Source organism: Eumetopias jubatus, unplaced genomic scaffold (assembly GCF_037043125.1).
Source record: "Eumetopias jubatus isolate StellerSeaLion01/CBP00866 unplaced genomic scaffold, mEumJub1_p1.0 scaffold_16, whole genome shotgun sequence".
Classification (NCBI taxonomy): domain Eukaryota; kingdom Metazoa; phylum Chordata; class Mammalia; order Carnivora; family Otariidae; genus Eumetopias; species Eumetopias jubatus.
In genome coordinates this window covers 57,640,797-57,653,805 of record NW_028274822.1, presented here as the reverse complement: position 1 = coordinate 57,653,805, position 13,009 = coordinate 57,640,797, and the positions used below count along the sequence as shown (strand labels likewise).

General features: G+C 40.9%; 1 protein-coding gene across 1 annotated transcript in view; it reads right to left on the bottom strand.

Moving 5' to 3' along the window:
* The window catches only part of PTPRM (protein tyrosine phosphatase receptor type M), an 824,025-nt gene that overhangs the window by 710,690 nt on the left and 100,326 nt on the right, over positions 1-13,009 (bottom strand). The window lies entirely within an intron of this gene.

Sequence of the window (13,009 nt, the reverse complement as noted above, 5' to 3'; positions counted from 1 at the left end):
GTCTGTTAGAAAAAAGTGCCTCCTAAAATTTTAAAGGAAGAAAGTCATATATGTACAAAATAAGGGTTGATACAATGAAGGGATGGAAGATGACTGTAAAGATGAAAATTATAACAGATTTTATAAAAGGACTTGATAAGATAAGTTGTTTGAAAAAAGAAAGAAGATTTAGAAAAAAAAAAAGGGAAAAAGGGAGAGAATGTGATCAGGCAGGAGACTAGAACAAAGCCATACACTAGTGATTTAGGGTATATTTTGATCTGTTAGAAGAAACTGTACCTCAAAATTTTAAAGAGAGAACAACTTATATATATATGCCAAAAATAAGGGTAACTACTATGAAGGGATAAAATATGACTCTAAAAATGAAAAATAAAAAATGTTTTTTTTTTTTTAAAAAGGGATTGATAAGATGTTGGTTGAAAAAGGGAAAAAGAAAAATAAAAAAAAAAACAGTCAACAAAAATTAACTTTGATGAACTAATGAATCATGGTAAAAAAAAAAAAAAGCCATGAATCTATGCGCAGTATTCCCCTAGCGCTGGAGTTCTCCCATTTTCCTTGATCGATCAACTTGGTCTTGGCTTGCTGGCTGTTTGTGCTGATCTTCTGGGGGAGCAGCCTGTTGCTGTGGTTTCCAAATGTGTTTGCCGGAGGCGGAATTGTCCTGCCCTTGTCAGTCCGGCTAAGCAAGCTGCTCGGGTTTGCTCTCAGGAGCTTTTGTTCCCTGCAAGCTCTCGGTACAGCTTTGGAGGACCAGGGCAGAAATGGTGGCCTCCCAATCTCCACCCGGAGGAGCTGAGAACTCGGGGCCCCGCTCCTCAGTGCGCCCCCAGAGAAAAGCAGTCACTTCCGTGTCCCCGGTCTCCGGCTGCACTCCGTGCTCACCGGGCCTGTGATCGAGCATTGCTATCTCTGGCACCCGACCCCGTGTGGAGTCTCCAAACCCAGCAGATCCCTGCAGTGCGTTCCCGCACCGCTCCTCCCCGGGAAGGAAGGGGAGTCTCCCCGGATCTGCCGCTTGTTGGGTCCCTGCTGGAGGAGCCGTGGCCCGACTGGGCCGCGGATCACAGTTTATGGCAACCCCGAGCTGAAAGCCCGCGACTCGGCTCCGTCTCTGCAGCCGGCTTCCCCGCTCTGATACCTGGGAGCTCTGGCGCACTCAGGCACCCCCGGTCTCTCTGTGACCCCAAGGGTCCTGAGACCACACTGTCCCGGGAGGATTCCACCCCCCACTTAGCCACTGCAGCGACGTCCCTCCGCCGAGCCAACTTCTAAAAGGTCCGATTTTGTGCTCCGCGGCTCTATCACTTGCCAGAAGCGGCCGGCAGAGGCCCCTCCCCCGCCGTCTATCCTCCCAAATATCGCCTCGGATTCACTTCTCCGCACGCCCTACCTTCCAGTAAGTGGTCGCTTCTCTGTTCAGAGAGTTGTTGCTACTCTCCTGTTCGATCTCCTGTTGAGTTCGTAGGTGTTCAGAATGGTTTGATCCCTATTCAGCTGAATTCCTGAGACCAGACGAAATCTAGGTCTCCTACTCCTCCAGTTGTATAGGTTCTTAATATAGTTTAGATATTAACCCCTATAAATATCTTCTCCTATTCATTAGGTTGCCTTTTTGTTTTGTTGGTGGTTTCCTGCACTGGCAAAAGCTTTTTAGTTTGAGGTAATCTCACTTGTTTATTTTAGCATCTGTTGCCCATGTCTGAGGAGACTAGTCCAAAGGGGAAAAAAAGAAATAGAGGCACCTGGGTAGCTTAGTCAGTTAAACGTCCAATTCTTGATTTCAGTTCAGGTCATGATCTCAGGGTCATAAGATCGAGCACTGGGCTCCACACTAGGCATGGTGCCTGCTTAGGATTCTCTCCCTCCCTCTCCCTCTGCCCCTACCCACCCCACTCATGCTCTATCTCTAATATACATACACACACACACACACACACACACACACACATGTGTGTGTGTATATATATATATATATATATATATAACTAAGATTGATGATAAACAGCTCATTACCTAACTTCTCTGCTAGTTTTATGGTTTTAGGTCTCACATTCAAGTCTTTATCCATTTTTTATTTATTTTTGTTTATGGTGTAAAGCGGTTGTGTATCTATTGTAGAATTTTTTTGTGGTTACCATGAAGTTCCAAATATCAACCTACATATATAGCAGTCTATTTTAAGCTGATAGTTGCTTAAGTTCAAATATATTCTAAAAGAATTACATTTCTAACCCCCTCCCCCATTTTGTTTTTGATGTCATATATTACATCTTTTTATTCAGTGTATCCCTTACCTACTTGTAGTTAAGTTATATTTGATTTCACTATTTTTGTCTTTTAACCTTCATACTAGCTTTTTAAGTGGCTGGTCCCTGCTTTACGATGTATTTGCCTTTAACAGTGAGATTTTTTTTCTTTCATGTTTTCTTATTCCTATTTATGGCCTTTGTTTTTCTGCTTAAAGAAGACAATTTAACAAATTTTTGTAAGGCTAATCTAGTGGTGATGAATTCCTTTAGTTTCTGCTTGTCTGGGAAACTCTTTCGCTCTCCTTCAAATCTGAATGATAATCTTGCTGGGTGGAGTATTCTTGGTTGTAAGTTTTTCCCTTTAAGTACTTTAAATATCCTGCCACTCTCTTCTGGCCTGCAAAGTTTCTGCTGAAAATCAGCTGATAGTCTTACAGTATTTCCCACATGTGTGACTATTTTTCTCTTGCTTCATTTAAGGTTCTCTCTTTCTCTTGAACTTATGTCACTTTAATTATAACATGTCCTAGTGTGGATTTCTTTGGGTTCATCTTGTTTGGAACTCTCTGTTATTCCTTCCCCAAGTTAGGGAAGTTTTCAGCCATTATTTCTTCAAATAAGTTTTCTGTCCCCTTTCTCTCTTCTCTTTCTGGGATCCTATTAATGCGAATGGTTAGTATACTTGATGTTGTTCTAGAGGTCACTTAACCTATCCCCATTTTTTAAGTCCTTTTTTTATTTTTGCTGTTCAGACTGGGTGACTTCTACTCTTCTCTCTTCCAGGTTGCTGATCATCTAATCTGTTGATTCACTCCAGTGTATTTTTCATTTCAGTTATTGTATTCTTCTCTTATTGGCTCTTTCTTATATTTTCTAACTCTTCATTTCAGTTCTCACTGTGTTCTTCCATTTTTCTCCCAAGTTTGGTTAGCATCTTTATGACCATTGCTTTGAACTCTTTTATCAGGTAAATTCCTTATCTCCATTTCATTGGGGTTTTTTTCCTGGGGTTTTATCTTGTTCTTTCATATGGAATATACTCCTCTGCCTCCTCATTTTGTTTGACTTTCTGTGTTTATTTCTATGAATGGGGAGGAACAGCTACCTCTCCTGGTCTCGAAGGTGTAGCCTTATGTAAGAGCATTCCCTGTGTGGACTGAATGTGACTGGTGGTTTTGACAGTCCAACTGGAGCTGTGCTGGACACGAGCCATGGGAGTGCCATTGGTGGGTAGAGTCCCAGAATCTGCCACCCAAGGCTGCCTTGGGATGGCTGGAACTGGAGCACATGCAAGCCAGGGGACTTGGGTGCACTGGGGTAGCCCTAGAAGGCCAGCTAGAACACCTGGACCCTGCTCCCATCAGCGTTATCGGTGGGGGGGGGGGCATAAAAAGTGGCCCTCACTAGAGCCTTTGACCCCAGAGAGAGTTCCAGCAGTTACCCTCCAATTTGGCAAACACTGTAGGGTTAGTTAATGGATTTCCTTCTCTTATATTCTAGTTGCCCTTTATAACACTGGTTTTTCTCTATGCCCCAGGGTAGGCAAATCTGCAGTGAGCCCTTCAGTGATAACCCTCCCTACCAAGGTTGCCATGTCAGGGGTGGGGTTCCCATCATTATCATTTCTCCATCTCTCCTAGCCTTCTCTATGTGGTCCCTCTGTCATTTGTTGTACAGAAGCTGTTCAATTAGCCCTTGGTTCTTCTTCAGAAGGAACTGCTCTATATGCAGGTGCAGATTCCTTGTCCAGGGGAGAAGGTGAGTTCAGAGTCTCACCATGATGCCATCATGGATTGCCCTCCTGGTGAGATACTTTAAACACCACTGAATCTCAATTTCAACAAAAAGGATAACAGGAGTACCTTCTCATAATTATCTGAGGATTAAAGGAAATAATGCACAAAAGTTGATGAGAAGGACTCATTAAATTTATCCATCATTATTCAGCCAATTCTGAGATTCACATTTTAAAAAGAACTATATTATAAAAGGGGGAGAAAACCCTCAAGACAAATTACTGCTTTCCTTACATATTAACCTTAAGAAAGTTAAAGGTTTCTAAAGTACAGTGTCCTCTTTCCTCTGAGCATTCACTTCACACACATTTCCCCTTGACTCCATCAATCAATCCATGTTGGATTCCAAGATTCAGGTATGTCTGCAACAATTAAGAGAAAGGAGAAATGGTTACTTCCTAGGGGCTGGGCAGGTTCACTACACATTGAGCCAAATGTTGAACCCCAGCCACCCAGGGCAGACATGGAGTCAAGAGTGGCTATGCTTAGGGGGTAAAGGAAGGAAGAGTGGCACCTTGCATGGCACAGTTAGGTGAGGTCACAGCTAGTGAAAGTTGCAAAGACCAACAAGAAGGATACATTTCATTATTTTTGAGGAGTACTTATACCATAAAGTGTAAGACAATAGGTACTTCTTCAGTTTTCTCTGTGCAAGCAAAAAATGCCCAGTTTCCCAGGTAAAACAGTAAAGAAGCATTTCCCAATGTATTAGTCCCTTGTCTATGTGCATTTGGACAGAGGAAGTATACAATAGTTCTAATATGTGGGAATATTTTCCCTACATCTCCTCGAAAATGTCATCCCTCAAAGCATGATGTGCAGTAACACAATTTCCTTCATCACTACCAGACAACAATATATTTTTATGTTGTGCTGCAACAATTCAAGCGTCAATCAATGAAGTTCTCACAATACACCAAGGCCCTTGGAGACAGAAATCTGCCACCTTGAATATAGCACACTGCTGTAAGCAAGTTGCTATTTACATAGTTGCCTTTGGTTTAAGGGATAGAAATGCCATTACAGCATAGCACAGAATCACACATGGCCCAAGTGAACCACCACTCATTAACATGCCCCTCTCCATCACATTTGATTCCTTCATATTTGAAATATTTAGAATTCATAGCTTCCACTAAATTATACTTTAATAATGGGTTTAAAAAGCCTATTGCCAAGATTAACTACTAACTTAAAAATTACATGACAGAGGTGCCTGGGTGGCTCAGTCGGTTGGGCATCTACCTTGGGCTCAGGTCATGGTCCCGGGGTCCTGGGATCGAGCCCCATATCAGGCTCCCTGCTCAGCAGGAGTCCTGCTTCTCCCTCTCCCACTCCCCCTGCTTGTGTTCCTTCTCTTACTGTGTTTCTCTCTGTCAAATAAAAATCTTAAAAAAAAATTACATGACAAATTAATAGATCACAGTCTTCCATATTACTTTTTATAAAAGATTTTATTTTTAATTTTTAAACTTTTTATATTTATTTAGAGAGAGATAAAGAGCATGTGAGTGGGGGGCGGGCAGAGGGAGAGGGAGAGTTCCACCTCAGCATGGAGCCCAACTCAGGTCTTGATCTCAAGACCCTGAGATCATGACCTGAGCCAAAAACAAGAGTCGGATGCTTAACCGACCAAGCCACCTGGACACCCCTAAAAGATTTTATTTTTTAGAGCAATTTTAGGTTTATAGCAAAATTGAGATCAAGGTACAGAAACTTTCCATATATTTCTTGACCTCCATTATCATGCATAGCTTCCCCCATTATCAACATCCCCTGCCAGAGTGGTACATATCTTCCTTAGGATGAACATACAATGACACCTCACAATCACCCGAAGTCCATAATTGACATTACAATTCACTCTTGGTGTTGTAAATTCTATGGGTTTGGGCGAAGTGTAATAACATGTATCCATCATTGTAATACCATAAAGAATATTTTCACAGACCTAAAAATCTTCTGTGTTCTGCCTGCTCAACTCTCCCTCCACCATCCAACCCTGGAAACCACTATGATCCCTTTACAGTCTCCACAGTTTTGCCTTTAGCAGAATGTCATATAGTTGACACCATACAGTACTGGCTTCTTTCAGGATGGCATCTTTCACTCAGTAATATTTGTTTAAGTTTCCTCCATGTCTCATCGTGGCTTGATAGCTCTTTCCTTTATAGCACTGAATAATGTTCCATTGTCTGGATGTATCACAGTTAATCCATTCACCTACTGAAGGTCATCATGGTTACTCTGAAGTTTTGGCAATTATGAATAAAGCTGCTATAAACATCCAACTACAGGTTTTTATGTGGGCCTAAGTTTTCATAAGGAGTGTGATTGCTAGATGGTATGAAAAGAATGTTTAGAAACTGCCATTATTATCTGCCAAAGCACCATTTTGCTTTCCCATCAGCAATAAATGAGAGTTCCTATTACTCCACATCTTCACCAGCATTTGGTGTTGTTAAGTGTTTTGGATTTCGACCATTCTAATAGACCAGTCTAATAGTCTAACATAGTGGTATCTCATTGCTGTTTTCATTTGCACTTCCCTGATGACATATGATGTTGAACATCTTTTCATATCTTTATTTGCCATCTGTTTATCTTCTTTGATGAAGTGTCTGTTATGATCTGTTACCCTCCCATATCATTTTAGGCCCACAAAGTCTATTAAAGACAGTCATAATTCACCATAAAACTTTGAATGCTAAAATTTTATATATGGATCTCTGAGAAAATAAAAAAATTCCCAGTTATAAACCCTGATCTGAAAGTTCCTTATTAGTCATACTTAGAATCAAATGTGGAAATACGTAAAAAAAAAAAAAAAAAAAAGTCCTTATATGTTAAGTAAGTCACCCAATGTGGCATAAGAAGATGGATTCAATGTTTTTAAAATTTGAACAGTATATCTTCCTAGTTGTCTAAATTTTATTTAATGATTATTAGCAGTTTTAGTAAAGGCTACATATCTTGCAGTTACAGAATGCAACAAAATACTTGACTATGTGATAAAATACATGCTCAAAAATAAAGGGCAAAAGTGAAGATAATCTCATTGTTTACCTGAAGGATTAGAAAAAATAAAAAAATTTGAGCATCTACTGCTGGCAAAGGTGTGAGAAAACAGGAATGCCCCCTATTGCTATAAGGAGGATGAATTACACATCCTTTGGGGAAAGTATCTAGTGATGGCAGTTAAAATTTAAAATGCACATACCCTCTGACTCAGCAATCCTGGTCTCAGGAATCTATTCCACAGATATAAAAGCATCAGCATTTAAGGATAGATACAGACAGGTATCAAAAGCTAGTGAAACAAAATCAAAAATGAACTTTTGGGACTTCATCAAGATAAAAAGCTTCTGAGGCGCCTGGGTGGCTCAGTTGGTTAAGCAACTGCCTTCGGCTCAGGTCATGATCCTGGAGTCCCGGGATCGAGTCCCACATCGGGCTTCCTGCTCAGCGGGGAGTCTGCTTCTCCCTCTGACCCTCTTCCCTCTCGTGCTCTCTGGCTCTCATTCTCTCTCTCTCAAATAAATAAATAAAATCTTTAAAAAAAAAAAAAAGATAAAAAGCTTCTGCACAGCAAAGGAAACAGTCAACAAAACAAAGAGGCAACCCACAGAATGGGAGAAGATATTTGCAAACGACACTACAGGGCTGGTATCCTATAAAGACCTCCTCAAACTCAACACCCAAAAAACAAATAAGTCAAAAAGTGGGCAGAAAATATGAAAAGACACTTCTCTGAAGAAGACATACAAATGGCTAACAGACACATGAAAAAATGTTCATCATCATTAGCCATCAGGGAAATTCAAATCAAAACCACATTGAGATACCACCTTATACCAGTTAGAATGGCAACAATGGACAGGGAAAGAAACAACAAATGTTGGAGAGGTTGTGGAGAAAGGGGAACCCTCTTACACTGTTGGTGGGAATGCAAGCTGGTGCAGCCACTTTGGAAAAACAGTGTGGAGGTTCCTCAAAGATTTAAAAATAGAGCTACCCTATGACCCAGCAATTGCACTCTTGGGTATTTGCCCCAAAGACACAGATGTAGTGAAAAGAAGGGCCATATGCACCCCAATGTTTATAGCAGCAATGTCCACAATAGCCAAACTGTGGAAAGAGCCGAGATGCCCTTCAACAGATGAATGGATAAAGAAGATGTGGTCCATGTATACAATGGACTATTACTCAGCCACCAGAAAGGATGAATACCCAACTTTTACATCCACATGGATGGGACTGGAGGAGATGATGCTAAGTGAAATAAGTCAAGCAGAGAAAGTCAATTATCATATGGTTTCACTTATTTGTGGTACATAAGGAATAGCAGGGAGGACATTAGGAGAAGGAAGGGAAAAATGAAGGGGGGAAATTGGAGGGAGAGATGAACCATGAGAGACTATGGACTCTGAGAAACAAACAGGGTTTTAGAGGGGAAGGGGGAGGAGGGATTGGTTAGCCTGGTTATGGGTATTAAGGAGGGCACGTACTGCATGGAGCACTGGGTGTTATGCGAAAACAATGGATCGTGGATCACCACATCAAAAACTAATGATGCATCGTATGGTGACTAAAATCACATAATAAAATTTTAAAAAAGTATTTGTAATAGTAAAAAATGAAATAGCTTGAAAGTACATCACAGGGACATGACTGAATCAATGATGCCCTATCCATATATAGAATATTAAGCTGCAATTAAAGAGAATGGAGGAGATCGATATGTATTGACCAACAAAGATTTTTTTAAGATTTTATTTATTTATTTGAGAGAGAGAGAGAGAGAGAGAGAAACGCATGAGAGGGGAGAAGGTCAGAGGGAGAAGCAGGCTCCCCGCTGAGCCGGAAGCCTGATGTGGGACTCAATCCCAGGACTCCGGGATCATGACCTGAGCCGAAGGCAGTTGCTTAACCAACTGAGCCACCCAGGCACCCAACAAAGATGTTTTGAAATGCTAAGTGAAAAAGACTTTGGTAAGTATTGGGTATGACATGATGCTGTATCTGTAAAAGAGGTGTTCTTTTTTTTTTTTTTTTTTTTAAAGATTTTATTTTTTTTTTATTTGAGAGAGAGAGAATGAGAGAGAGAGAGCACGAGAGGGAAGAGGGTCAGAGGGAGAAGCAGACTCCCTGCCGAGCAGGGAGCCCGATGTGGGACTCGATCCCGGGACTCCAGGATCATGACCTGAGCCGAAGGCAGTCGCTTAACCAACTGAGCCACCCAGGCGCCCAAAGAGGTGTTCTTTATATATATGTACATATTTATATATCTTTGCCTAAGCATAGAAAACATGTAGAAAGACATAAGCCAGTGTTCACACTGAAAACCTCAAAAAACTGGATTTTAAAAAGAAAGAAGATTTAACTCTTGCAATAGCAATCCTAAATTATTTTGTAAGAAAAATGAGAATTGAAAAGTATAGGATACAGTGAACATACACAGATAGAATGTTTAGTTAAGTATTACCTGCTACCTATAAAAATACAGCCCATGTGATCTTCTTAAATAGCTGCCTGATACCGACCATTCCCCACACTCAGGATGTACTCCTAGTCATATCCTGTTCATTTCTAAATTTAATGGCACAAGCTTCCTATCAGCAGGTTACTTCCACCACCAAATTGTCCCAGACCCCCAGAGCTGAAGCTGGCCAGGTTGTGTGCTTGCAGGATCGGGGGAAGTAGGGGGTTTGGGGTGTTGGGCTTGCATAGACCATGTGGACAGCTAGAATCAACTCAAATCACCATTGTTCTTGAGTCACTGCTGAGTCTACTTCTACAGGACCTGACAGACGATGGGATAACGCCTGCTGGTCCAGAAATGCACATGCTCAGTAGTTCCTTGAAGGAAGACCTTCTCACTCCTCTGAGGCCCTTCAGTCAAGGATAAAATGTACTTGTGTCCCCAAAGTTGCTTCTCTTACTGCTTCCCACTTTGAGTTCTCATACATAGAACTGCATCCCTGGATGCAATCAAATCTCTTAAGTAGGATGACCATATAGATCCTCCTTCACCTATGATGTACTAACAACCCAATAAACCCATTTTAAGTTGAAAATAGCATCAGTGAAAACTGCATGTAAAACACCCAGTGCTCATCATATACACAACTAATGAATCATTGAACATTATATCAAAAACTGGCTAACTGAATTTAAATTTAAAAAGGTGCATGTAAGACACCTAACCTACTGAACATCATAGCTCAGCCTAGCCTACCTTAAACGTGCTCAGAAGACCTACATTTAAACATACTCAGAAGACCTACATTAGCCTATAGTTGGGCAAAATCATCTGACACAAAATCTATCTGATAATAAAGAGTTGAGTATCTCATGTAACTGATGGAACACTATACTGAAAGGGACGAACACAATGGATGTATGTGTACAGAACAGCTGTAGGTATATTGGTTCTTTATCCTCATGATAGCATGGCTGACTGGGAGCTCGGGCTCCCTGCCATGCCCAGCATCACGAAAATATTTTACTGCATGCTGCTAGCCTGAGAAAATATCAAAATTCTAAATTCAAAGTATAGTTTCTATTGAATATGTATCACTTTCACAGCATCATAAAGTCAAAAAATCGTAAGTGGAATCATTGTAACTTGGGGAACATCTGTGTATCTTATAATGCAACCAGGGAAACTTCTAAGGATGAAAAAGTGTGCTATTAAATATTAAACTGGAGAAATAGGTGCATGTCAAGACTAACCTAAGAAAAAAGGGACATCTAGTCACCCTACCCATGACCATTGAGCCTTGACTGGCTAACCACCCCTTTTCCTCAAGATGTCCCCTTTTTAGGTATGGTGTCTTCTTTTATCTAGTATAATCACCACCTACTTCCTAAAGGATGATGTCTGAAGTCCTTCCCCGCTTAGGTGCCATAAGCACCACATCTCCCCACTCACTTGTTCATCCCCCAAATACTGAGCACCTCTCCTCCTTCATTCATACCTTCAGGTAACAACCAAGTACACGCAGACCCTGTCTTTGTGGAGGTCACACTGCTTGGGCTGGACAAACAATAAAGAAATAGATATGTAACAGGTTAAGTGATAAGCCCTACAGAGAAAAATAAGTCAGGTTAGGGCACAGGGAATGTGGGCTGAAGGGAGTAGGAACTGTTCTATTTTATATGTGAGGTGGGGCTGTCCTCTCTGAAAAGGTAGCATTTTTTTTTTTTTTTAAGGAGATATCAGTTTATTGACTACACCACAAGGGAGTGGCAGGCAGGGCAGCAAAGGAGAGCCTATGTGCCAAAAAGATAGCATTTGAGCAGAAATCTAAGGGAAGGAGGGAGCAGAGCATTTCAGACAGGAAAAATGGCTGCAAATGGCTCCAAAAGAAGAGCATGGTACTTAAGGAGTGAGCGTGAGGGAGGCAGGGGGCCTGCTCACCCAGGGGAGGACTTTGGGTTTTACTCCAAGAAATGAGTCAAGTAGCATGCACCAGGAACCCTGCCACATGGTGACCAGAAACAGAGCAGCCTCTGTCTTAATGGAATGAGTGTTTAAGGGGGGCTGTGAGATATTAATCAACCAGGGAGAGAAAGGCCTTCTAAGGAAGGTGCCTCCTTTTCAACTGTGGTCCATCTGCTTCTCTTGCTCAAGATAAGAGTGGTAAGTTCTGGTGGATTCCATCCCTACATGTAGATATTAAATCTTACTGTTTTGTTCTATCTGCTAAAACATACAGCTATTAAGCCAGTAACCACTTGTCACTTTTGGTTGCAAGCATCCAATATTACTGCTGAAAAAGTAAAGTAGTTCCCTTACACAATGCACTTACTGACTTCCAGACAATTTCAAAAGCCTGTCTTCGGGGAAGAATCTGGTGGGGTTTTATAAACTGTAAGAAATATGTAATCATTGGCTGCCTTGGGGTAATTCTATAAACAACATGCAGGTTTTACACAATTGCTTTATCAAATTGGAAAGAGAAAGACCTTTGGAAAAGAGGAGGGTATTTGGGGTGAGTAGGATATTAAATGTAGTCTGTCTACAAAGTCTCAGCTTTTTATGTAAAGAGAGAATGCCATTCCTTAAATCCCAAATTAAATTCCCGAATAATTTCTACAGCTGTCCCTAGACTTGGCTTATCAGTGAATTCATAGGCAAAACTGTGCGAAGCACAAAAAAATAGTATCAGTTCAAAGACTTATAAGTGCCTGTCAAAGAACTAAAAAAGTACTTTTTAAAAAACATTTTCATATTCTCAGGAGTTAACAAAAATCATCTCGCTCATATTGTTCTAGTTTTTAAATAATCAGCCACATTCAAATCAATAAAATACATGTAAGAATTGTGCAGTTAAATCTTTACATTGGGGGGGTCTCTTAACATTCTAATCCTTCACACACACACACACACACACACTGGGCTAGAATCACCCTCCAGCTGATGGAAAACCTGCCCAGATGGGACATCAACCAACTATATTGAGACATAAAATTTTTGTGAGGGGTGGAGGATGATACCTTAGATATAAAAGTCAGTAATGCTGATTTCAGCTACATTTAATCATTTACAGCCCACCGTTGCAAACTAGATACAGTATAAATTGGGCTAAAGCACAGGGATGAGATATGAAGTTCAAGCTCACCAAAACACTGGACAGGGAAGACTACACCCCCACAGATGGAACTGATGAGCAGGCACCAAACTTTTCTTAATGCCAGGGCTCCAAGGTGACCAAGAAGTTATCTACTAACCTGTCACTAAAGAAGATAGTCAGGAGACAAAAGAATTTTCCAACAATCACAACAATAAATGATTTCTGTTTTCTAATTGCCAAGAATGAAAAAGTAAGCCAAAGAAAACATCTTTGCTTCCCTGGGATTCTAGAAGCTTCGATTACACTTCCCGAGAATAAGAGCCAAGTCAGAATTATGTTTTCATCCCTTGATGCCTAGCAGAGTGCCACACTGAATTTC